The sequence below is a fragment of the Canis lupus genome, chromosome 27 (assembly GCF_003254725.2).
Source record: "Canis lupus dingo isolate Sandy chromosome 27, ASM325472v2, whole genome shotgun sequence".
Lineage (NCBI taxonomy): Eukaryota > Metazoa > Chordata > Mammalia > Carnivora > Canidae > Canis > Canis lupus.
In genome coordinates, this window is record NC_064269.1 from 33,429,240 (window position 1) to 33,454,773 (window position 25,534).

The 25,534-nt window shown below is 39.5% G+C and overlaps 1 long non-coding RNA gene across 1 annotated transcript in view; it reads left to right on the forward strand.

The window, feature by feature from the left end:
• LOC112665420 (uncharacterized) overlaps positions 1-23,932 on the forward strand; it is a 51,475-nt gene extending 27,543 nt beyond the window's left edge. Inside the window, exons 4-5 of the long non-coding RNA XR_003140362.3 lie at positions 23,284-23,350; positions 23,604-23,932. This is a non-coding gene — a long non-coding RNA (uncharacterized LOC112665420). The remainder of the gene's footprint in view (positions 1-23,283; positions 23,351-23,603) is intronic.
• Positions 23,933-25,534: the final 1,602 nt, after the last annotated feature.

Below are 25,534 nucleotides of genomic sequence, written 5' to 3' on the forward strand. Positions count from 1 at the left end.
GCCACCACAAATGTCAGGCAGAAATCTAATTCAGAGGTGTGAAACACACCAAGTTTGTAGTTAAAAGCCAGAATAGGGAACACCTGGGTGGTTCAGTGGTTGAGCATCTGCCTTTGGCTTAGGGCATGATTCTGGGATCAGGTCCCGCATCGGGCCCCTTGTGGGGAGCCTGCTTCTCCATCTGACTATGTCTCTGCTTTTCTCTCTCTCTCTGTCTCTCATGAATAAATAAATAAATAATCCTTAAAAAAAAAAAGCCAGAGTGAAGTATTTACATTTTTCAGAGCACATAATTGAACTAAACCATTTACTTATTCGTCTAAACTTTAAACCAATTCCAAGTCGGCTTAAGTATAAAAACTTAAAGATATGCACCCTAGTGAGCCAGGACAGAATCAATTTCATAAAATTGAATCACGTACTCACTGGAATATCAAAATATGCCTAAAATCAAACCATAGCTTGAGAATTCGAATCTGATTAGATCAAAACAAAAAGAAAGAATTCACAATTAGCCAATAGTGATGATGCTAATGATGCTGTTAATGAAACTACTGTACTTCCTGATACTTGATTCCTAGAGTAATGACATGTATCTATGTATCCAGGGTGCACTGATCCTGGGTTTGCCCCTCAACGATCTCAGTACCTTCCAATTAGATCATTTACCTCTGATTGGTGTGACCTTTGAGAAATGTGTTGGGCTACAGATCACAGGAGATTAGGTCCCACAAAGGAAAACAGACGATAGCTAATTAACTTTTCAACTAAGCAATTAGTAATGATATTGTTAGCATACTGGCCAGAGATAATATAGGGACGCATGCATGCACGTGCACGTGCGTACAAGTATGTGTGCGTGTGATCAAAATGTAGACACTTGCATATGCACATGTTTTAGTAATATAAGTAATTAGTAACTTGAATTTACTCATTTTGTTGGAATGTGTTCTTTAGATCTTGGGAACTTCTAGAGGGAAATAAAAATGTGAACCTCCCCCTCCCTCCTCCTAGAAAGGAAACCAGCACAAAGTGAGTTATTTGTGTTGTGAAAAAACATAGGCAGAAGTAGGAATCAAAATCATACTTCAGAGTGGCACAGAAATGGAGACTCAGGACAGTGCACAGAAGAAAAACAAAGTAGGGACATGTGGGAAGGTGGGGAGACATACCCCTGAAGCAGCAGTTCACAGATCTGCCCGGAGAAGGCACAGATGCCAGCCAACAGAGGGAAAGAAAGGAGTTTTATGCCATGCAGCCAGGCGTTTGACAATGGCTCAGATTCTCAGAGATGTGACAAGCCGTGATGACGTGGCTGCAAGACCTCAGTTTTCTGTGGTTTCAGATTTACTCATCTGAGAAACCTGGGACCTTCTCACCACTGTGAAGGAACAAACCAGCAGATCCCCAAAAGAAGGAGCTGCTGATTCAGAACCGGAGCAGGAGAGGCCCGGTAGCTCCTGGCTTCTCCGCCTTCCGCATTCTGGCCTCACCTCTGTTCTCCCCAAAGACCCAGAGCCGGTCCTGCCTGCTTGGCCGCCTGGGCTGGGAAACCTCGAAGGGGCCCAATCAGATTCACTCAGGTCTAACCCCAACCCAAACACCTTTAGAGTTTGCTGTCCAGCAGCACATTCTGAGGTGTGGCCTCCATGCGCGGCGCAGATTTAAAAGGTCAGCCCACGTGGGAACAATTCCTTCGAATTAGTCTGGCCCCACGTTGAAGAGTTTAACTTGGATTCCATCTCTCTCATTTCGTTTCTCTTCCCCTTGTCCTACTTTCCCCCGTGGCTGAGAGCGCTTTTTCCATTTCATTTTGCAGACATGTGAGGCATCTCAGCCCCCCTCCCCCACCCTGTCTTCCACACATCTGGAAGAGCAATGTGCACATCTGGAGACCATTCGCATCTGGACAGATTTTGTGTGTGTGGGGGGGGGGACATTCTTTTCTTTGAAACTCAATCCATGTAACCTCTTGTTCAAAAGGGCCTCTGAACTACTGGAATCATTTGCAGAGGCTCAGGAAAAAGTCCTCAGTTTTGTCCCTACATGGTGGAATTTATGACTCAAACCAAACCCAACATTATGTTTCTGATTGCTTTTATTTTCTATAGTAATTACTTTTCTGAGCTTCATATTGAAAAGGAGTGGAAGTTCTAGCCTAGGTCTACAGAAAAGGAAGGTGGGAAGTGAGATGTTCAGCAATCACAAGGATGAGTCCAGTTCCTAGCTCTATGATTCTGAATATGATAGTCATTTCCTCACCAATAAAATGGGGGTTTATTGCCGAAAATCAGATCAATGAATATGCTTTGTTATCCCATAAAACTGTTTGAGGATAAGGTGAGATAATATAGTGAACATGCCTGGTCTCACACCCTGGGTAACATAAGGATTGATGGAGAAAAGGGAAAACACAAAGCTATTGCTCTACGGTGCACCACTGAGAACAAAAAGGCAGAAGTCTCTGGAACATGAATCCTGATGTCAGCCACACCTGTCATTCTAAGTTGACAGTAGAGTATTTAATCAGTGGTTCTCAGTGTGCATATAAATTACCTGGCCATTCTGACAAAATGTAGATTCTGGTTCAGCAGGTCTGGGGTGGGACAGAGGTTTGCATTTCTAACAATCCCAGGTGATGCCTACACTGTCCCCAGACATGGTGGGTACTAGGAAAGTAGATCCCCAACCCAAAAATTCAGCAAGTGAATCTGCCATTTCTGCAGTGGGAAGAGAGGTGTAGAAAGAAATGCAATTCACATTCCTGAAATGCACAAAGACCTATTCAGCTTAACTTTGACCCTCTCCTGTCCCAAGGCAGGAGCCACGTGGCCTTTGGGTGTGAAGGGAAAACTAACTGCCCTACTTCACCCCATTCCCTGCCTTCGAGTATTTCCTCTCCTGAGTCAGGTTCAGGCCAAGTGGAGAATGCCACAGCTATGGATGGTTGCCTTTGACCTTCAGCGTGGTGCTCACTTCCCAGCCAGGCTGCTCCAGGAGGGAGAAAGACCAATGCTGTTTCCAAGGGGCACTGGCTACCAGCCTCTCTTGCCTCCCCGCCTCCTCCCCCCCACTGTGTTGCCTGGCAACCAGAGGGCAGGAGGACCAGAGGAATGGGAGTCGCTCAGAAGGCAGGGAGGACATAATGGAACAGGAGAGACAGGGCTGAAGCCATCTGAGAGCTGTGGTCACACAGACACGCACACCCAGCAAGGAGGAATGTTGTTAGGAGCCTCAGAGGGAGGGTCCAGTGGGTGTGAACCTAGGAAGCAGGAGACCAGAAGTTTACAAACATTCATTTTTTCCATTTTATTATTTTAAAGATACTAATAAAAGAGGGAGGAGGGGAGAAAGAAAAAATCCTACTTCTTAGAGGAGTTGGCAAAGCAGGAGGAAAAAACTGAAAAACTGCTTATAAAAACCAAGGGAATCATTAAAGGGTGTGGAGGGGAGTGAAAAGAAGTTGGTAAAAATCCTGTACTGAAAACTAAAACATGTCTTGAAAAGTGGCCAAGAAATGGTTTATGCTAAGGTTTTAAAAAGCTAAAATAAGATGCTGCCTGGGGAGGGGGAGTGCGGAGGGGGGCTCCTAGTGGCTCCTGAATGTGAAGAGGTGGGGCGATTGCAAGTGGCCCACCAGCGGCCACCCCTGTGCCCCTGGGCAGGGTCCACCCCAGGGCGGCAGTGAACGTGGCACCGAGATTTTCTCTTCTAGTCCCAGGTATGGAGCTTCCATTTCCTCACAAAAAAGCCTCAAAAGCCTTACTTCAGGCCCTCAAAAGTCTCTTAAGATTGTTGTGACAGTCTCCACTCCGCGCCTGTGCTTCCTGGCGTCTCCACATTTCATATCCTACCGACAGGATGTCACCATAAGGAAGAGCCTTCTAGAACACAGATGGAGTCGCGCGGCTCAAAACTTCTCATGGTTCCCGCCCCCTTGCCAACAAAGGAAATTCCAAACTTCTTAGCATGGTATTCAATGCTTTCCACAGCCTTGCCCTCGTCTACTTTTCCAGAGTCATCTCCAGCTTCTCCTGTCAAGCCCAGCTACCCTGCAGTGTGGCGCACTCTAAGGCACACCAGTGTCCACCCTGAGCTCTTGGCTCCTTCGGTCCACTGCCCTATCTCCTCATCTGGCTTATCTCCCGAACGAGCCCTATTTCACCTTTTAAAAATACAAAGAAATAAAAATGTAAACTTTTTATTTTTTTTTTAATTTATTTTTTTATTGGTGTTCAATTTACTAACATACAGAATAACCCCCAGTGCCCGTCACCCATTCACTCCCACCCCCCGCCCTCCTCCCCTTCCACCACCCCTAGTTCGTTTCCCAGAGTTAGCAGTCTTTACGTTCTGTCTCCCTTTCTGATATTTCCCACACATTTCTTCCCCCTTCCCTTATATTCCCTTTCACTATTATTTATATTCCCCAAATGAATGAGAACATATAATGTTTGTCCTTCTCCGACTGACTTACTTCACTCAGCATAATACCCTCCAGTTCCATCCACGTTGAAGCAAATGGTAGGTATTTGTCATTTCTAATAGCTGAGTCATATTCCATTGTATACATAAACCACATCTTCTTTATCCATTCATCTTTCGTTGGACACCGAGGCTCCTTCCACAGTTTGGCTATCGTGGCCATTGCTGCTAGAAACATCGGGGTGCAGGTGTCCCAGCATTTCATTGCATTTGTATCTTTGGGGTAAATCCCCAACAGTGCAATTGCTGGGTCGTAGGGCAGGTCTATTTTTAACTCTTTGAGGAACCTCCACACAGTTTTCCAGAGTGGCTGCACCAGTTCACATTCCCACCAACAGTGTAAGAGGGTTCCCTTTTCTCCGCATCCTCTCCAACATTTGTTGTTTCCTGCCTTGTTAATTTTCCCCATTCTCACTGGTGTGAGGTGGTATCTCATTGTGGTTTTGATTTGTATTTCCCTGATGGCAAGTGATGCAGAGCAAAAAATGTAAACTTTTTAAAGTAAAACGTGTGCGTTTTTAAAAGAACAGAAGATTTTAAATGCAATGAAACAATCTCTCACCTTCTTCCTTCTCCCTCCCAGGCCCTCTCCCTCAACCAAATCACCCCTTTTAAATTTTCTTTCCTGGTGGTTCCCTTCTCTAGAAACTATTTCTTGCTTTATTTCTTATTTAATCAATTTTACATAGGCTTTCCTATTTTCTTTTTCTTTTTTCTTTTCTTTTCTTTTTTTTTTTTTTAATTTTCCTTATGACTCTAATAAATGAGTGTTTGGCCCACATAGAACATATCTTTATTTTTATTTTGCCAGTGGAAACTTTTAATCACTTTAATATCAGTGATGAGAAGAAGCAAAATATGATATAAGAGTAAGGGTTCAGGCTAGGAAGTCATTCTAGCTGGGTCCAAATTGCTAACTAACGGCTTACTATCGGTGTGATCTTGGCCAATTGACTTAACCTTTCTGTGCTTATGATGTCTTCATAAGTGGCAAAGGATACAAATTAGTGTTTCCTTCATGGTAAAATATATACTGATCTCTCCCTAGGCCTTCAGCAAGACTGTCATCTGCATTTCCTTCACAGCTGCTCAAGGCTGGAGGGGCTGCTACTTCAGAACCCAAGTCCCCCTCCTTGGCTGGTTTTACTCCCTTGTCTTGCAGAAGTACATTCTCCAGTGACTTCCTTAGAGTGACATGTAGCATTAAGACTTTCCACATCTCATCTGTCTGAAAATATCTTTTCTTCTGCCTTCAAAATTCACAGTGATTTTTGCTGGATATAGACTTCTAGTTGAAAGTTATTTTCTTCATAATTTGAAGCACTGCTTTATTATCTTCTAACACCTAGCATTGCTCTTACAAGTCTTGGATGCCTATTTGTGGATTGTTGTTCATTTTTCTTCATTTCTCTTTCTCTGGAAATATTTATGATCTCTCTTTCATTATTAGTGTTCTGAATTTTTATGTTGCATCATGATGGGTACTAAGGAAATACTTCTTTCTTAACTTTTGCATCCTTCGACTCTGGGAGATTCTCTTAATGCTTCTTTAATAATTCCTTCCTACATATTTTTCTTTGCAGCTCTTCTCTCGGTGGATGTTGAGCTCCTGGATTATTCTAAATGTTACTTTTTGTTGATAATGGTCATATTATACTCCTTTTCTTTCTTCTCTATTTTATCCCCTATCTTTTTAGTTGGTATTTCACAGCATCTTTTTCTTATTTAATTGATGTGATGTCTTCATGAATATCTCTGCGGATACAAGTTCATTTCTTTCAACCGCCTTATTTACCTTGAATCATCTCTTGTTTTTTATGGGATCATTTCTCTATTTCGCAATGTTTCCTTTTCATGTACCACAATTCCCTCAAATCCCATTGACGGGATTAGCAAGTCTGACAGCCAACTCAGTGTACACCAGCAGGCATTGGTTGAGTATTGGGCTCCATTTCAAGATGAGTAGAAGTGGCATTAGCTCCCAAGCTAACAAGTTGTTCAATTTTGTTAGAGAGAAACGATCCTCCCCCATGACCATAGGATGGAGAAATCCGGAGTTTCTCTCAGCCCAAATCTCCCTCTTGCTCACCATCAAATCTAGAGATTTTGAGACCTGAGCCTTTCCAGGAATGTGCAAGAACAGTTGCTCTTGACAACTGCCTGTACTATGTATATTCTTTACTGCATCTTCCTCTGTCTACCTCACTTCATCAGTTCCCGGTCCTCCTCCTACTTCCTACAATCCATACATCACACAATTGCTTATCCTCCAATGACCTCTCCACAATCTCTTCATTGCTGGTAGGTTTTTTGTTTTGTTTTGTTTTGTTTTGTTTTTGCTGGTAGTTTATACCAGTTTTTATTCCTTTGCTGTCATGTCATGAGGCTCAGAAGGTTAAATTAATAATAAATGTGTGTTTCAAGAAACCAAAAATAAAAATGACAAATCTAAAAGTTTCCAAAGAGAAGGTGAAGATCTGAAAAGGAACAAGAATTCTCAATATTAACAATACATGCTGGCCAAAAGAATAGTTTTTCCACAGTGTTGAAAGACAAGAACCATCAACCTAGAATTTTAACACTGATTAAACTATTTTTAAAATTTGGGGCAACTTAATGATATCTCAGGCATATGTAAAAGGTCTTTTAACATTCTCTTGAAAGAAGTACTCTAATAAGAAGAGAAATAAATGTGAGAAAATACTATGAGACTCACTTTAATTAATAATAAATAAACAAGCACAGTAAATGTCATTTTTTTCCTAAAAAAAAGGAACAATAAAATGTTAAGACACAGAGAAGTAGAATTGAAAAGACTCACAGAGTGTTATATAACATAGATAAATGGGACCATCCACACCTAGACACAGTGAATTTATAAAGTATCAAAATTGGAAAGGAATTAATTAAAAGTTTTCATAGATAAATAGACATTTTAGAAATTAAATTATCAATCACTTTATAAGGCTAATAAGTATAACCTTGATTCCAAAACAGGACAGGAACACAAAACAAAGTCACAGTATCCATACATGGATAATTACATGTCTAACATATATAGGAAACCCTTACAAATCAGCATGAAAAAAGATTAGAAGCCCAAAAGAAAAATGAGCAAAACATGTAATAATACACAGTTCAGAGAATGGATTCCAAGTATGAGATAAGATATGTATTTCTAGGAAGGCCTGGAAATCAGAGAAATACAAACTTTAAAACAGTGATATACTACTTCATATACATCCAAGATACAAAGATTAGTAATACCAAGTGATGGAGAAGACTCAGGGAAGTAGATGTATGCATGCATTTCTGGGGCATCCTTAAACTGGCACAGCCATTCTGGAAAGCAACTGGGGAGTATTTAGTGAAATTAAGTGAGCATGTACCTTATGTCCAACAATCCCCCCATGCTGGGTATATGCTCAGGGAAGCTCTTGCAGAGATCCATAGGAGCATGCGTAAAAGTGTACTTGTCCTATCGTTAGAGAATCTCGTGTGTGTTGGAGGTTGATGGTTGGCGAGATTGGGAATGAGAGAGGGGAAGAAGGGAACTGGGGATGAAGATCAGGGATGAACAGGAAAAACAAATAGTGAAATAAAGCCAGAATGCCATACAAACTAAAGAATGTGTTCCACTTAGCTCTCTGTTATCTGAGGCTCCACGAACCAAAACCCACAATGCCTCAGCATCCTTCTACCATCTGGTATCCTATCCTGAGTCAAGGCACTCATGGTAGAAAAATCAATGAGCAGCAGCTGCCAGACTGCATCACTTGCTTTGACCAAAGAAGTGAGCTATGGAGTGGATGTCACCTTTCCTGTCCTTGACCCTCCAGCAATCTCCCTCATCTCCATTCATCAGGCTTCATGGAAAGAAAGAGAAGTCCTCACCTTCTGTAAATAAACCCCTCCCTGACCCTCATTGATCTCTAGGCTTAGTGTTTCCCACCCAAATCTCATTTCCTTCAACAGAATCCTTTAGAGTGGGTTGCTCAATCCCACAGTGAATGCCCACTTCACCCGGGGTCACATTGGAGCCATTCCAACATTTGTCCCTGTACTCACCAGGGTGGCCCTGCAGCCATCTCAAGGGTCTCTGGCCCTTGTGCAAAAGAACTAAGGAAGCAGATGAAGGCAAGATCTGTGCTTTCTGGGGGAAATGATTCCCAAAGCTTACTTCTACACCCTCCTAGGTAATAAATTACGCACCTAGATAAAGAAACCCCACCTCCCACAGATAAGGATCGGAGTGGACTTATTGAAATGACACAGTAATCCAGGCAAGGCAGTACAAAGGTAAACTCAAAGAGCCAGTAAAGTTACAAGAGGCAGATTTTCTTTTTAATGAGCACATGACTGGCCCATTTTTTCTGCCACATATGCCTGCACCAGATTTCTCTTTTAGGATCAAATCCTCAGTTTTTCTATTTTCCCTAGATTTCTATGCCATGGGTCTTGCCTCGCCTCATTCCTCAGCTCAGATGCACACACTAAACCGTCTTCCCCATCTTCAACCCACCTGGAGCGGGGACCCTCAATCTTGGACTTCTCCAGACTTTACCAGACCTCAAAATGGCCCCAAATCCTTTCCAACTTCCTTGTCCTCAGCTATCAAATAGATGATCAGTGAGCATCACCCACGAAGCTTACCCTGTGGGCCAAGCAGCGTACTGAGGCCTTAAGGAGAAAAACTATAGAAACAGAAGTCATAGATGTCATAGATACGCCCTGCCCTTATGGAATATGACTTAGTGTCTGTGGGTTACCTGTTAAGTGAAAGCCATTATCCTCAGCACTTTTTTATACAGTCCTTTATTTATCATCACCATGACCCCAAAAGCGAAAGCCTCATTTTCTCAGTTTTCCAGATGAGTAAACTGAGTCTCTCAGAGGTTGAGCCTTTTAAGCAGCAGCTGGCCAGTGTCAGGTCCAGGACTTCTACCTCCAAGCCCAGGCATTTTTCACATCATAGTTGCATTAAAGAGAATCGAACCTACTTGGGAGTACAGAGCACTGTGCCTTGAAATCAACTCAAAGTATTTTCAAAATAGACTGTTAGTGAGAACTAATGGGTGATAAAATAAACTCTGAGCTTGAGTGCTCTGGTGTCTTCTGTGAAAAGGAAGGGTTCGAAAGAGAAAGATTGTCCTTTGCCCATTGACTTATTTCACTCAGCATAATACCCTCCAGTTCCATCCACATTGAAACAAATAGTGGATATTTGTTTGTCATTTCTAAAGGACAAACATTATATGGTCTCATTCATTTGAGGAATATGAAAATTAGTGAAAGGGAATAAAGGGAAAGGAGAGAAAATGAGTGAAAATATCAATGAGGGTGACAAAACATGAGAGACACTTAACTCTGGGAAATGAACAAGGGGTAGTGGAAAGGGAGGTGGGCGGGGGGTTGGGGTGACTGGGTGATGGGCACTGAGGGGGGCACTTGGCGGGATGAGCACTGGGTGTTATGCTGTATGTTGGCAAATTGAACTCCAATAAAAAAATAAAATAAAATAAAATAAAATAAAAACAAAACAGAAAGATTCCTCACACGAGGAGACCTTTGAAATCACATGTGAAAGAATAGAGGGCTCAGGGCACTTGGCTGGCTCAGCAGTTGAGCACCTGTCTTTGGCTCAGATCATGATCCTGGAGACCCGGGATCGAGTCCCACATCGGGCTCCCTGCATGGAGCTGTTTCTCCCTCTGCCTGTGTCTCTGCCTCTCTCTGTGTGTCTCTCATGAATAAATAAATAAAATCTTAAAAAAAAAAAAAAAGAAAGGAAGGAAGAACAGAGGGCTCTAGATTGGCAGGGAAGAGAAAATAAAGCAGGAATAAGCATCTTCCCTTACAGTTACTTAGACATTCCTCCTGTCCCGGAATGAATTTTCCACTCTGTCTCCCAGAGTAAGAGGAATCATGCTGAAACGTGGCAGGGTGGATTCAGGCTAAATAGACCAAAAAAAAAAAAAAAAAAAATCTCTGGTGATGAGGTGGTTAAATACCAAACTCTTTCACTAAAGGAAGTGGTGAAACGTAGATTCTTTTTTTTTTTTTTTCTTTCCCTTGGATGATTTTGGCTTGCTCCCACTGGAGACGCAGGCTCTAGAAACATCACCTGAAAACAGCAATCCTGCTCCTCCAGGATTACTTTATTATGCTCACATAAAGAAGGTTCAGGACAACCTGTGTAACAGCAGCAGTTACTCAACCCTAGACCCTCCCAGAGAGCTACTACTGGGAAGGCTTTTCTCACCTTTTCTCCCTGGTTCCCATACTCCGACAAGCATGAACCAGAAAGGGCCTGAGTCACTGGGTCACGTGACAGAAAGTGCACACGGGGCCTCTCCACACTTGGCACAGCCTCGTGAAACCAAAATCACCGGTGCCCTGGGAGCTGAGGAGCACCAGCCAGGTACAGGTCTGCTGTCGGGAAACAACCCAAAGCAGCCATCCAGCCACTCCAGCTTTAGAGGAAACTCATAAATGGAAATGATTGATTCTAAGGCCCGGCAGCCTGGCTGAAGGACCAGTTCAGTGGGCCACTTAAGGCCTGTTGTCCACACTTGGGGTCTGTGGGAGGCTGCAGGGCCAGGTGTGCTGACAGGAGGCCCCAGCACCACACACTGTTTTCCACAGCAGGAGATGCTCAAAGTGGCTCCTTCCCGGCTCCCTGGCTGCTGCCCAGGTATGTGTTAGGCCATCAGACAGTTAGTTGATTAGTTGATTGGTCGGTTAATTAGTTAGTTCTACAAATAGCACAAGGGCACAGCCCACCACCTAGAAAATGAGTTTCACGGGCTCATTAATGATTTCACTGCCCGTAAGGGAAATCAGAAAACAGCCTTGAACAGGAAGACCTCATGAAGAAACTTTTCTCCTCCTACTGTCATGATTTCCATTTTTCTAAGAACCATAGACTCAGAGACTGTTCCAGTCAGTCAGATCTTAGGAATCACCTAGCGCAAGCCCATTGTTTTCCAGGAAAGGAAGCCCAAGCCCAGAGAGATGAAGCGACTTGCCCAGGGTCACACATCTGGTCCGTGCCCTTCACCTGGGAGCAGACCAGCACACATCCAAGGTGAAGGAGGAGGAAGCAGGCCATTTCCCTCTTGTATTTCAAGTAATGGGGTTTGCCTAACATTGACAGGTATAGTTTTCAATGTTTCTGCCTCCCGTCCATGTCCCAACCACCGCCATGGTCGCTAAACACACATAAATTGCCTGCTCTACTGCTTCTAAGAACTCACTAAGCCTTTTATTTCCATGAGAAGATCTTAAATTTATAGGTGCCATTCGTTTCCTCTAGCAGAAATGGGAATGGCTTCCTGACCCACAGAAGGGGGTGGCTATCCTTGGCAAACTCAGGCTGAGTGATAAATGCCACCCAGAGTTGCCATCCACCCCTTTTTTCTTTCCCATTGTTGCCTCCCAATTTCCAGAATCCACCTCCTCACCACTAAAGTGAATCAATCAGGTGTAGACATGTGGGTGGTTGAAAAGAATTAGGAGTTTCAAATCAAAAGACTTCCCTACATGTTAGCTGCGTGACTTTACTCAAGACATTTAACAACTGGCATCTTCAGATTGAGGGCAATAATGCCATGGCACCATGAGAATGAAATGAGATCATATTTTGGGAAAACCCTTCTGAAATTGTTGAGAGGAAATTCAAGAGATTTTCATTACTACCTCTGAGCTGCTTGATCATGCATTAGAGTTCACAGCTGAAAGGAAGGGTGTTGGCAGCTGGGCTGGGCCACAGACAGGGCTGGACATTGGAACTGTGGTCTCTTCCACCTGTGTGCACAGGAAAGAGCCCCTTCCCACAGTCCTCAGAGGGGGCTTGGCAGAGGCCGGTCATATCTGGAGCCAGATGTGAGCACAATCCCAGAATGCACTGTGATTGCTGCTGCATGTAGGTCCCTCTAGGTGCTTTTTTCTCCTGCCCTGCCCTAATTTGAGTTCTCATGGCTTCTGGAGCATTTTAAAGAGGCCATGTTACTACTGGCCTAGACAACAGGCAGCTTGCTCTAGGGCAACGACTCATTTTTTTTCTTAGTCTGAGTTTATGGAAGTGGAGAATATTGGGAATGTGGACACGTACTTCCTATGTCCTTTGAGCACTCAGTTCACCCTCTGACTCCAATATCTTCAGCAGTCTTGACAAGAAATAATAATCTCTTCTCCAGCTGAGAGTGATATCCTCCATCTCAAGACTTTGCTCCTTTCAGAAAGAGTGTCCTCTTTTACTAAAGTCAACCACACCACCCATTTGGTCACTTCTTCCCAAACGCTCCCCTTATCCCCAATAAGCATGGCTGACCCCATTCAGCAGCCCCTTCAATTTCTCCTCTCTACAGACATATTCTCCTCTACTTATGAGCATGTTCAGATTTCTGATAATTTGACAAATGTTCTTTGATGTTTCTTACTCAATTTACAATCCTATTTTCATTTTCTTTCCATTGCTACACTTCTTAAATCAGTGATCTGTAAAAGCAGTCCTTTCTTTTCCTAAAATCAGTATTTTGCCTTACCTTGTGCTCTATGAAAACTTGACTCCCAAAGGTCACCAGGGTGTTATCTAAAGATCAATGGTTAATTTTCAGTCCTCATTCTTCCTCTGTAGTATGGATGTTCCACTCAGTGGGATTTACTCCCCCCATGACTTTGATGGCCATGCACAACCTCACATCCCCATCTCTCTGCCTGGTTCCATGTCCCCTTTGTCAAGACCTTTTCCTTTTACTGGCTCCTTAATATAGTCATTTGTTAGGATCTAGTTCCCAGGGCCTCTGCTATTCTGTTTATTCTCTTCTCCTTGTTAATTTCATCTACTCTTTTAGATGATTGTTAGTTTCATTCTGAAAATATGTCCAAAATCTTAATTTCCATATACCTGAAATTGCCAATTGAATGTTGTCTTCCTCAGGATCTTTATAGTGATTTGATATATCTAAAATTAATTTCATCATCTTTTTGGCTTCTGTGCTTCCATTAATAACACAACTTCCCTCTTAATTCATCATTGAAGTGCTGAACTTTAGAACTATTCCTAATTCCTCTACCTTTCTCATCCCCATATTTAGTCAATTACCAAGTCAAGTCAGTTTTTTTTCTAAATAATTTTGCAATCTCCTTTTCTTCTTATCCATTTCATTCATACTGACTTCACCTTCCCTAATTAAGAAAATTCATTTTTTTAATTTATTCATTTAACACACATGCATTAAGTGCCTGTTCTGTGCCAGGCTCTGTGCAGGGAACCAGGCAAGCAGAAACAAACACAGACTACCCTTGTTCCAGCAATGGAATTTACAGTCTGGTAAGAGAGACAGATATTGCTCAAGAAAACATTAATGAATATATGACTGTGAATTGAAATGAGTATTCTGAAAGAGAAGAACGCAATTAAGGTTTGAGACATGAAGTATGAGTAGAAGTTGATTAGAAAAATGGATGTAACATGCTGAGAGAAGGAAGAGAGTTGCTCAGTGATGAAATAATTTATTCATGCTATTTGATCAGAAGGAACATAGTAGGTTCAAGAAACTGAAAGAGGCCAGGGAGGCTTCTGCTAAAAGGGCAAGGGGGGAAATGAGACTAGGAAAGGAGGGGAAAAACCGTGTCAGCCCCGGTCAATCAGGGTAAGTTAATTGCTTGGACTCCATCTTAAAATTGATGAGGAGCAAATGAAGAGTCTTCACTATTACTCACTTTGACTATAGCAAAGGCCTCCTACCTAAGTCTGGCTTTCCTACTCCAATCTGTGCTGCAAGTCATCACAAGAGTTTTCATGAGATAAAACTCCAACCTATCTAGATTTATTTCCCAAGACCAGCTTGCACAACTTGTGCATCACAAGCCACTGGTCGACCCTTTGATATCTGGGCTATTTGGTGCTTTTTGACTCTGTGTCTTTGCTTACCTCCGCATGTGCTTCAATTGCCATCTACTGCTCCTCTCTACTTTATGGCTACCACTGAACGGACTATTTAAATCCATTATTTTCTTTTTTTTTTTTTTTAAATCCATTATTTTCTGGAACCATAAATATCCCAACTAAAAATGGCTCTCCATGCACTCAACAACCACTATGCTTACCACTTACACATTACAAGAGCTTGAGTTTTAGAGCTAGAAAGTTTTGGGTTGAATCCTGGTTTGGAGTAAATTTATTTAATTCTGGAAGCTTCAGATACCTAATCTATAAAATGGATAAAGCCACTGTATTTACAGGATTATTGGGAGAATTAAATCAGAACACATTTCTAAAGTATCTAAAAGGGTACCCGGCACATAGAAAACATGGATACTTGTTAATCACCTAGTCTCTTTTCATCTTACTTTCCTAAAGCAATGGTAAGCTTTCTAAAGAAAGGGATTGTCTGTTATTTATCTTTGCATTTTTACATTTAACATAGCACCTGACCATAATAGGTATCCGATCAGTAATGGTAAATGGGGCAGCCCATGTGGCTCAGTGGTTTAGCGCTGCTTTGGGTCCAGGGCATGATCCTGGAGACCCGGAATTGAGTCTCAAGTCGGGCTCCCTGCATGGAGCCTGCTTCTCCCTCTGCCTATGTCTCTGCCTCTCTCTCTCTCTCTCTGTGTGTCTCATGAATAAATAAAATCTTTTTAAAAAATAATGGTAGATGATTGAAGAATTGTTTAATAAAATGAAATTCAACATCAGAAAATCTTTTTTTTCATCAGAAAATCTTTTAATTAACAAACCACAAAATCAGATTAAAGGGAGGAAAAATCTGATCATTTTAAGAAATACAAAACAATCAGCCAAAATTTAATTTGGCCATGAAAAAATCTTAACAAAGAATAAAATACAATGTGTTCATCCAAAAAGTCTATTCATCAAGATCTTATACATAATATATTTGATGGTAAATCTTAAAAGCAATTACTTTAAAGTCAAGAATAAGACAAGAGTGCTTGTTATAGCATTTCCATTCAGTACTAGAAATTCTCATCAAGGAAACAAGACAAGATTAGAAATAAGTATACAAAATAAAAAGGAATTTACAAAACTGCCACTACTGATGGAGGATATGATTATCTATAGAAAATCCATATAGAAAATGAATATCAATAAAATTAACACAAGCATCCTGAAATATCCTTCTTTAAAATCGACATGTAAAAGTAAATAGACTATACACATACAATAAAACAGTATTCAGCTGTAAAATGGAATGAAGTACTGATATATGCTGCTTCACGGAGCTACCCTAAAACATTATGCTAAATGAAAGACAGTCACAAAGGACAACTTATTATATGGCTCCAGTCAAATGAAAATTCAGAATAGAAAATCTATAGAGACAGAGAGTAGATTAATGCCCTTTTGGGGCTTGTGGAGTGGGGAGAAATGGAAGGATAAGTGAATAGCTTAAACATACCAGGTTTCTTCTTGTGGTAATGAAAATGATCGAAAATTATGGTGACAGTTGCACATATTTTGAATATCCCAAAAACCATTGAATTCTATACTTTCAATGGATGAACTGCATGGTATGTGAATTACATCTCAGTAAAGGCATCAAAAAGTTGAGAGATATCTATTCATAATAAATGATTAGAAAACTTAATGGAAGAAATTTCATTCACAAAATCAATGATATCTGTAAGGTGCCTAGAATACTAACAAATATTGTGTAAAATCTTTATTGAGAGAATTTCAATATTAAAATGCATAAGAAAAAGAGGGCACTGGGTGGCTCAGCAGTTGAGCGTCTGCCTTTGGTTTGGGTCATGATCCTGGGGTCCTGGGATGGAGTCCCACATCTGGCTCCCCACGGGAAGCCTGCTTCTTCCTCTGCCTATGTCTCTGCCTCTCTCTCTCTATTTCTCATGAGTAAATAAATAAAATCTTTTTAAATAAACAAATTAAATAAATAAATAAATAGATAAATAAATAAATAAAATGCTTAAGAAAAGACCTGAATAAGTGGAGAAATAAAACATGTCCATGAATGGAATATTCAAACTGCAAAACATCAATTCTCTCTAAATACATCCATAAAAGGAATATGATCCCATTCAGATACTATTTGATCTTAATATTCACATGGAAGGGAAAGGAGCTAAAAATAGCCAAGATACTCCTGAAGTGGACAGAGTGAGAAACAAGATTTACCCTACCAGAGATCAAGACTTCCTATAAAGTAGAATCATTGACAAGAGTATATTCGTAAGGGATGGGCAAATAAGCCAATGCAACCAAATAGACAGCTCAGAAACAGATTTTAAAACTTGGCGTATGAGAGCACGGATTTTTTTTTTAAAGGTTTTATTTATTTATTCATGTGAGACACAGAGAGAGAGAGAGGCAGAGACATAGGCAGAGGGAGAAGCAGGCTCCCTGCAGGGAGCCGGATGCAGAATCACAACCTGAGCCAAAGGCAGATTCTTTTTTTTTTTTTTCTCAAAGAGCTAGAGAAAACAATCAGATAATTTTTATTTTTTTATTTTTTAATAATAAATTTATTTTTTATTGGTGTTCAATTTGCCAACATACAGAATAACACCCAGTGCTCATCCCGTCAAGTGTCCCCCTCAGTGCCCGTCACCCATTCACCCCCACCCCCACCCTCCTCCCCTTCCACCACCCCTAGTTCGTTTCCCAGAGTTAGGAGTCTCTCATGTTCTGTCTCCCTTTCTGATATTTCCCACACATTTCTTCTCCCTTCCCTTCTATTTCCTTTCACTATTATTTATATTCCCCAAATAAATGAGAACATATAATGTTTGTCCTTCTCCGATTGACTAATTTCACTCAGCATAATACCCTCCAGTTCCATCCACGTTGAAGCAAATGGTGGGTATTTGTCATTTCTAATGGCTGAGTAATATTCCATTGTATACATAAATCACATCTTCTTTATCCATTCATCTTTCGATGGACACCGAGGCTCCTTCCACAGTTTGGCTATTGTGGACATTGCTGCTAGAAACATTGGGGTGCAGGTGTCCCGGCGTTTCATTGCATCTGTATCTTTGGGGTAAATCCCCAACAGTGCAATTGCTGGGTCATAGGGCAGGTCTATTTTTAACTCTTTGAGGAACCTCCACACAGTTTTCCAGAGTGGTTGCACCATTTCACATTCCCACCAACAGTGTAAGAGGGTGGGAATCCTCTCCAACATTTGTGGTTTCCTGCCTTGTTAATTTTCCCCATTCTCACTGGTGTGAGGTGGTATCTCATTGTGGTTTTGATTTGTATTTCCCTGATGGCAAGTGATGCAGAGCATTTTCTCATGTGTGTGTTGGCCATGTCTATGTTTTCCTCTGTGAGATTTCTGTTCATGTCTTTTGCCCATTTCATGATTGGATTGTTTGTTTCTATGGTGTTGAGTTTAATTCATAACCACTGTGCCACCCAGGCATCCCAAGAGTAAGGATCTTAAAAAAAAAAATCTGTGGAGATTTTTTTGAAAGATGGGTTATTTAATAAATAATCCTGATATAATGAATTACCTACAAAATTTTATCTTCCCCACCCCACCAAACACAGAAATAAATTCCAAATGACTTAAATACAATTTGGAAAAGAAAATTTTACAAAGATAAGGAGAAAATTGGGAGAATGTCTTCATGATCTCAGGGTAGAGATTTCCTTAAACAAGCAAAAAAAGCATTAACTTTATATGAAAAAAAATGGATTGATTTGATTAAATGGATTTTTCTAAAATTCTGCAGCATTACAAATATAAAAACAAAGTGAAAAGATAAATCACAAACTGAGAGACTATATTTTCAATGCATATAATCAACAAAAGATTAATGTCTAAAAAATATGAAATGCTTATTTAATTCAATAAAGAATAACCCAATAGAAAATGGTCAAAAGATACAAATAGTAAATATATAGGAGAAACCCAAATGGCCAATATACTTATGAAATGATGCTCAACCTCATTAGAATCAGGAAAGTGGAAGTTTTTTTAAAAAATTAAGACTTGTCGGGACGGCTGGGTGGCTCAGTGGTTGAGCATCTGCCTTTGGCACAGGGTATGATCCTGGGATCTGAGATCTGCCTAGGGCTCTCTGTGGGGAGCCTGTTTCTTCCTCTGCCCATGTCTCTGGCTCTCTTTCTGTGTCTCTCATGAATAAATAAATGAAATCTTTAAAACAAAAAATTAAAGTTTTTCAGTACCAAATCTTCTCAAAAATGCAGAAAAATAAGACTTTTCATAAACTGCTAGTAAGAATGTAAATTGGTACAACCCACTATGGATTAAAATGTGGAAATACATAGTAGAGTTAAGGATATGCAGTCTTCAGGACAGAAATTCTCCTTCTAGGTATATACACTTTAGAAAAACTATAGCACAAGTGCATAGGAAAGCTTGTTTTTAAATTTTTTGCATTAACTATAATAGCAAAACAAAACAAAACAAAACTTGAACAGAAGAGTGAATAGTTACGATTACATATCTACAGCAGTTAAAGAGGATTGCCATGGATTAATCCAAAAAATTACCTTGGATCAAAAAAAAAAGGAAGAGAAACCACCTCCTAAGTGATATACAGTATGACACCATTTATATACATTTTTAAAACATGAAAAACAATACTCTGTGTAATTTATGGTCACATAAATGTGTAGTAAATACAAAAACATACATAGAAACGGCAATCAGGGGTGCCTGCGTGGTTCAGCTGGTTAAGCATTCTGACACTTGATTTCATCTCAGGTCATGATCTCTTGAGTTGTGAGATTGAGCCCTGAGGTGGGCTCCATGCTCAGCAGAGAGTTTGCTTAAAGGTTCATGTTTTCTCCCTCTCTCCTCAAGTAAATAAATAAATCTTTAAAAAGAAAAAAGAGGGACACTTCGGTAAGGACAAAAAATAAAATTAAAAAAAAAAGATAAAAAAAGAAATGACCATCAGAAGCATAAAAAAGGTGTGCCTCAGTGGCCCAGTTGTTTAAGTGTCTGCCTTTGGCTCAGGGCCTGATCTTAGTGTCCTGAGATCCAGTCCCGCCAGGTTCTCTGCTCAGTAAGGAGTCTGTTTCTCTTTCATTCTCTCCCCACACCCCCCCTCAAATAAATAAATTTAAAAGAAAAAAATTTTAAAGAAGCATAAGAAAGTGCTTCTTGAGGTGAGGTTAGGGGTTGAGGCAAGCCAAGAGTGGCAAGTAGGGGAGAAGTTCCACAGGGAATCCAATTATTTTTTTACTGTTTTGCCAAATATGACAAAATTTAACATTTTAAAACTGGTGGTGAGTATAAAGAATTCTTATAAATATTCTCCATTTCTATATGTTGAAATATTTAATAATAAGAAGTAAAAGCTGAGGTTGTTACAAATATACCAAACAATAGGTTAATATCTTTAATATAAAAAACCTCTTGCAAGTAAATGAAGTCAAAAGCATCCACAATAGATATATGAAATAATAACATGAACAGAAAATTTACAGAAAATAAAGTATTATTAATAAACATTTAAAAAAATAAATAAACATTTAAAAAACCATTATCAAATAAATTCAAATTAAGAGTAATTGAGGGATCCCTGGGTGGCGCAGCGGTTTGGCGCCTGCCTTTGGCCCAGGGCGCGATCCTGGAGACCCGGGATCGAATCCCACGTCGGGCTCCCGGTGCATGGAGCCTGCTTCTCCCTCTGCCTATGTCTCTGCCTCTCTCTCTCTCTCTCTGTGACTATCATAAATAAATAAAAAATAAAAAAATATATATTAAAAAAAAAAGAGTAATTGATGTTATTTTCACATATTAGCTTAATATGTGAAAAAATATTTTTCTTAATGTTGGCAAAGGTGATTCCATGTACACTCATATGACGCTGGTAAGCTATAAATTACTATCAATAAGCTAAAAAAACCTATTTGGCAGTTTGCATAAAAATGTCCACATTTTTTTTATCTGGTAATTACACCTCCAGATATCTACCAGAAACAAAAGCAGGAATGTAATGAAGATTTGTGTTCAGAGATGTTATTTATTGTACTGTTCATAATAGTAGCCAAAAAAGGAAGAAAAAAAACACAACATAAATATCCAAAATAAGGGAATGCTTCAATAACTTATAAATTATGGTTTACCTATAACGTAGACTATTATGTAGTCTTTCACCTCTGATGACACTTATCAATCATTCACAAAAATACTGAGGAATGACTGTGATGCAATATTAAGTGATATGTAGGGCATAGACCTGTGTTACAGTGCTGCCCCCGCAACATAAATATACACAGGGTCCTCATTATCTATATATTCATTATCTAAGTCTCTGTAGTTGAAAGATTTAATGAAATAAGGAGAGGGCACCTGGAGAGCTGCACAAATCACTAGCAAATAAAAATCTTGAAAGTTCAATCAATAAAAAAAAATCAAAGAGAAAATTAGCAAGAATGATGACAAGATGGACCAAGCAAAAGAAAATAATCTATTAAAGTATTATGAGAGGCCATTCAGGACACTGACCAGCTCTTCAAACATCTTTGCACAGTTGGTCCTCTTTATAATTGTGCTATAAAATAATCAAACGTAGAGTGAAAGATGTAGTATTAAGCTATCTTTCATTTTCTTTAGAAAAAATCATCCCATATTCTCTCCCCCCATCATTTTATTTATTGACTTTTTTTTCTAAGATTTAGTATATAGTTGCAAGTAGAACCTAATTTTTTTAAAGATTTTATTTATTCATGAGAGACAAAAAGAGAGAGAAACAGGCTCCCCACAAGGAGCCCAATGTGGGACTCCATCCGGGACTCCAGGATCATATCCTGAGCCAAGGCCAGACACAACCACTGAGCCACCCAGATGTTTTGAAACTAAACTTTATTTTAAAGGTTTATAATAACATTATTTGTACAATTTTTATTGTATCCTCAAGATAAAAATCACAATCTACTTATGAAATTTGATTCTCATTTCAATTGATTAACTTCAGTTGATTCTAGGTTAACAAAGACTTCCTAATTGCTGTATATAGAAAATAAAGAATAGAACAGCACTGTCCAATAGAAATATAATGTCACCCACGTGTATAATTATGTGAAAGTAATTCTAATGGTATACTGTACTTACAATTATCCAAAATATAACAATTTCAACATGTAATCAATATAAAAATTATTAATGGGATTTTTTTTTTTTTTACTAAATCTTCAAAATCCAGTGTATTTGACACAGCACATCGCGATTTGAACTAGCCATATTTCAAGTATTATATAACTCAGGTCTAGAAGAAAATGTACCAAAAAGGTTTTCAAAAATGTTTATAAAATGGTCTCGCATGAATGGAGGGATTAAATTAAATTTAAATTTAATTTTCATAATTTAAAACTTTTAAAGCTTTGGCATTTAAGTATCCCATATTTTAACTGTTTTCGTTTATGAAGGGTAATATTTTTCTGTATCTTTCATACATGGCTTAAATACTTAAATAATTTTTTTCCTGTTTCTCTTTATATCTTTTGCTAGTTGCATTTCATTTCCTGCTTTAGCTCTTCTGGTTTTCTCAGCAAATTATTTCAATTTTTGACCATTCTTTTCACTGGTTGCCTGGTGAACTTCCACTTCTGAGATCATTTTAAAGCAACCCTTGACCCTGCCAAGTTAATTTCTTTCTACCCTTCCCTGCTTTCTCATGGATCAAAATCTTTTTTCTTATGTTATTAAAGCCATATTGTTTTCTTATGAAACAAGCAGTTCTCTTAGACCTCTTTGTCTTAAAAAAAAAAAAAAAAAAAAAAAAAAAAAAAAAACCTGCCCAGGGGACCCTTTAAGCTAGTGGAAACCAGTTCATTGATTATCATTCTTTTTTCTCCTACTGGTTTCCTTCCTTCTGTCCTTCAGAATCATACATTTATAATATATAAATGTATAGTCACTTTCAACCAGGTTGATAAATTTAAATTTTCAAACACTTATTCCCTGAACATAAGTATCATATCAAGAATTGTGTTTTCAATCCAGTGATTTGATTTCTCTAACACTTGCCATAAGGGGTTATTTGTCCTACATAAGCCTGAGAATTCATTCACTTTATGCCATTTTCATGCTGTCTCCTTTCAAAGAAGATATATGCAGAAATTGTTCCAATACTACTGCATTCTGCATTGCAAACTTTGGGAAGGTTGTTCAAAAAAAAAAACTGTGGAGCTTGCTCAAGAGATTATGTATCATTTTCTTAGGGGCTAATTGCTAAATCTCACTTTTTTGGTGTCCTTCAAATCCCTGAACTGGAGTTTTAAGAAAGAAAAGAACTGAGAAAAGAATTATCAATTTATGTATGTTCTAAATAATTTTGAAATCTTCCCTGGATATCAGGCAGCTGGCACTCATTACTGTAAGAAAATACATGCTCAGGAACTAGAAGAGTTTGTTTAAACAATAGCATTGAACTGAAGGTAAAAAAAAAAAAAAGGTAATAGTTGGGGGGAGAGGGGGTGTACCCAGGTGGTAGCTTATGGAATACTAACAGTTTACCAAAGTGATCCAGTCAAATTCACAGATGCTGAAATCCAACTCCCTGAACATCTGCTCAGAAACCCTCACAGGCCACCCACAGAAAACAAGAGGATTTTTTTTTTCTCCCTCCAAAGGTGGGAGTGATGGATTGTGGATAATAACTTCTTAGGACAGTAAGTTGAAAAATAAAATGGAACAAAATGGGGTGGGATGAATTAATGATCATTTATATGTGAGATGCATTGTGAGTAAAAGTGGTGAAATGTACAAATGGAATGAGGTTATTTGGGGAGGCTCATGATCTGTTTATATTCTGCCCTCTTCTGTATAGGCCTTGAAGAGACTAGAAGACAGTCTGAAAACATTAACATTCCATATAGGTGAATGCATGGGAGGAGGTAAGAAAACAAAAAAGAAAGAAGTGGAGGGAACGAAAAGGAGGGAGAGAGGGAGGAATTGCAGTTAAGTGTATTTCATTTGTAGAATAGGTTTCCTGGAGGGGGAAAAAGACAAACCCAAATATTGGTTACCATGTGATTAAATTAAAAGACATCTATTGAGTATTTGCTCAGTGCTAAGAAGTATCCCAAGATGAGTGGGGTCATTAGATCTCTTCATAAGACATATATGTCCTCCCTCTCATCACCACAGAAGATGGTCCAGTTCTTACCTCAACACAAAGCGGGAATCCACACCAGAATGGAGCCCAGTGCCAGGAATCCGGAGGAACCTCTAAAAGTAAGAAGGATTCTAGAATTTATCTAGGCCTTTCAAGGCTGACCTTAATCTTGAGTTATTGTAAGCTCATTGATGAGTCCTTCCCAGGTCCTTGGTCCTTCCCAGGTCCTTGGTCCTTCCCTGGTCCTTCCCAGAACTCACTGTCTTCTCATTAATTTCTAAATGGGCTAGATAGGAACTCCTGCGAATGATCCAAATCAGAACTCGATGTTTAGGGAGAATGTATAAAGCATTATTTTTGTCTCTGTGAGTTTCTTATATCAGGCCACTCTCTTCCCCAAGAAAGAGCAGAGGAGTTATAGGTTAAGGGAAACTCTACTGTCTGGGGCTGAAGAAAGGAGCCATAGGGTCAGAAGAAAATCCAGAGAATCCGGCTATGGGTACCAGTTGCTAGCTGTGCGCTACTAAACAAATTGCTCAACTTTTCATGTGTTCATTTTTTCACCTTTCAAACAATGGTAACATTACCTATGTCACAGTGTCACATGGATGATTAAGTGAGATAAGACAACCAAACATTCTGGTAATATCTAACCCAGATGTTAATTGATATTTATAAAATTATGAGAGAGGTACCTGGAAGGTGGGAGTATAGATTTCTAAGCAAGTTAGGGGAGTAAACCAGAGAGACTAGACCTCTAAGAAAGTCTCTGGAGATAAAGGATAACACTCAGGAAGTTGGAAGGATACATCCAAGCCAGTGATGGAAACTACCTAAATAATCAGATTCTGCTCTTAACTTATGAACTTGAGATCATATTTTTATAATCCTATTGAGCCTACATGCTGCCTGTGATAGAAGGACAACCGAAGGACACGGGAAGACAGCCTGAAATCCACTGCTATCAAGGGTTTTAGAGACAAGGAGTGTTGTGTTCCGGAAGCCGTAAACATGGGAGGGACAGAGCTGGCCGCTTACAGCCATCTGGCTACAGTCCTACCACACCCTCTTCTCCATCCTGTCTGAAACCGCACCCCTGGGGCCCGCCTGAAGCTGGACCAGATTCCATATAAATTGGGGGACAGAACGCCTTTCTTAGACAATCTCTCAGAGAAACCCTGTTTCTTCTTGGGTCCCAGTCCTGGGTTTCTTTTCTCCTTCTCTTCATTAATTTTGCAATTTACTTTGTTGTATCTTTTAACCACACAATAAAGCCATGAGGAGACAAATGCTGAATTAACAAGCAGGGCTGCACAATTGAGCTATGCTAGTGGGTGTGAAGTAGCATCACACTGTGGTTTTGATTTGCATTTTCCTGATGACTAATGATGTTGAGCATCTTTTCATGTGTTTAATAGCCATTTGTACATTTTCTTTGGAGAATTGTCTGTTCAAGCAGTCTGCCAATTTTTTTAATTCGGTTATTTGTTTTTGCAATACTGAGCTGTAAGAGGTCTTTATATATTCTAGATATTATAGGTCTAGATAGATAAGAGGTCTTTATATACTCTCAATCTAGATATCTAGACTCTAGATACAGGATTTGCAAATTCTTTTCAATTCTGTGTGTTGTCTTTTCACTTTTTTAATATTGTTTTTGAAGCACAAAACATTTTAATTTTGATGAAGTCCCACTTATCTATATCTTCTTTTGTGGCTTGTGCTTTTGGTGTCATAAATAAGATTCTGTTGCCCAATTCAAGATCAGGAAGACTTACTCCAATGTTTTCTTCTAAGAGTTTTATAGTTTTACCTCTTACACTTAAGTCTTTGATCTATTTTGAGTCAATTTTTGTATATGGCGTGAGATAGGGGTCCAACTGCATTCTTTTGCCTGTGGTTATCCAGTTGTCTCAGTACCATTCATTATAAAGATGATTCTTTCCCCCAGTGAAGGGTCTTG